The following is a 2,321-nucleotide window of genomic DNA, read 5'->3' as shown; positions in this document are numbered from 1 at the left end:
CAAGGAGCGCGGAGATTAACGTCGCTTTAGAGGATCCTGCGATGATTTTGACTCAAATGGGCTTGATTGCATTAAAGTAAACAGCCCTCTCCAGCCCTGCTGGCTCTGGGCTGGCCCTGCTGTCCCAGAAGGATTCCTCACCTTATAAGGGCCGGTGTAATAAAAACATCAAGGGGCTGTGACCCGGGAGAATTTATTACAAGCGACTCTTATGTTAACAACTCTTTCTCCGTATTCTCCCAACAGGTTTGCTGAAGTCCTTCACTTGTAAGCTGGGTGTTTGCTTTTACACCTACAGCTTACAGCACAAGGCAAGGAAAGCCTGCATGCACTGAAAAGCATGTTAAATAAGGTTAGGCTGTGGATTTCCTATGTTTGCGTTTCTACATTTTCACCAAAATAAACCACTCTGCAGTGTTCCCCCCGGACTGAGACAAGCTCTGGCCCCTAGTAAGCTGACCGAACGTGTAGGGCATAGGACAGAAAAACTGAAACGCGCAATTTGTCTGCATTAGAAATGCTGAAGAAAATTTCACGAACTTCCTTCTAAAGTCTTAGGTTTAACTCTGCCAAATTTCTCCAAAAAACAGATGCATCTCAGTGTGTGGCACAATCCCAAGATGGCAGGGTTTCATTGGCTGACGGCAGAACAGCTCTTCAGTGCCGTAAACAAAACTAGGATCTCCGTTAAGGAAGGCGCACAACACAGCAAAACATGTGGCCCAATCAGGTCCTCTCTTCCACAGCTGCATCGCTTTCTCTGTGCAGGGAATTGGATGGAGGAATTTGGACAATGCGTGCAGTCTTCCTCAGGGGGTGGGAAACTCACCCCCCCCCCATAAAAACAAAAATAAAAACAAAAGGATACTGTTTATTCCATTAGGAAAAGTTGAGAGTGCTATATTGTTCCTTGGACACCTGTTTGCCCGGGAGACACACTCGTCACCTGCAGTCAGCCGGGTCAGCTGTACTAACTCCGGCACCTCTGACCTCACAGAGGCTCAGACCAGGTTTGCTTCAGTAACAACTGTCCTTGCACTCCGAACGGAAGGCTGTGTTATGCAACAGCATAGAACCCATGAAACTACACAGTAATTGCTTCAGCCTGTGGGTTGCAGGCGCTCAGCTGTGGTTCAACCGAGCATCGTAAATGTATCTTATATTAAGATAAGATCTCAGAAACATGCATTTGAAAACATACACAGAACACAGAGAACGTACCCCTTCCGAGCCCAGATGTTCTGCTGGTTACTGATGTTTTTCAGCACTTAATTTCCTGATGTTCATGGAACTTTACGATGTCTTTGGCTGGAGCAATGATTAAAGGGTTCTGAAAATTACATTGTTTGGTTTAATGCATAAAACCTTGTTGCAACTGTCGGATTATTTACGTGAATATATTAAAAGCGGCAGACAAGGACAATTGTTGACTTTTTTCTGCTGGGGTGGGTGCAGGGGCCATTGGTGATTTCTGCGTAGGGTATTTCCTGCAGAAAGCCACAGCTCAGTGCTATGCTGCCCAGGGAGAGTTTCAGTAGGCCCTTTGAAATGCACAAATGCTGCATATGATCTAGTGACCCCTGAACCCCAAGACATTATCCCTTTCATTGTCCAGCGATTCAAGAGCCACGTTTCAAAGCCTCAGGTGCTCTTTACAGCTCGGCTGGCCCTGTGCATGATTTCAGCACTTGCTCTTGCTTCCTGCTTTGCCTTCATCTTTTCCTTTCAGTGCATTCTCTCTGTTCTTGCTTTGATGCTGCTCCACAGCGCTGCTTTACAGAAACCCTTAAAACCTCTTTCATCAGTGGCATGAAGCTCCCTCTTTCAGCTCGCTGTACTGCCTCAGCCCTCGCCTCCCTCCCCCGGCCACTTCCAGCTTCTCCTGCTGGCGGTGTCACAGGAAATCTTCCTCTGGACTCTTCCAAGGCCTTTCAACAGCGTTCGAAGAGGCAAGATAACTTCAGTGGAAAACTGAATGAGATCCAAAGCCTTCCTTTCTTCACAAGATCCCATTTCAGGGATGGGATGAGCCTGCTCAGACAGACCCGTGCTGTGCAGTCCGAAGGAGACCCAACACCCTCATTACGAACAAACAAGAGGTTGCAACTCGGCCCATTAAGCTCCTTTGTGGGTTAGTAGCCAATTAATCCGAGGACCTCGAACTGATCTTGAAAGAGGTATGGTATCAACTATTCTCTTCGTATTGAACAATAAAGCTGGTTGGATTCTTCCATTCCCCCTTCTTTTTGTTTAAAAAAGTCATTTTTAAACACACCTCCTTCTGTTTTCCACTACTGCATGGAAATAAAGAAAAAAGACAA

Source organism: Lepisosteus oculatus, chromosome 9, assembly GCF_040954835.1.
Source record: "Lepisosteus oculatus isolate fLepOcu1 chromosome 9, fLepOcu1.hap2, whole genome shotgun sequence".
Taxonomy (NCBI): Eukaryota; Metazoa; Chordata; class Actinopteri; order Semionotiformes; family Lepisosteidae; genus Lepisosteus; species Lepisosteus oculatus.
Note: the sequence above shows the minus strand (reverse complement) of the source record.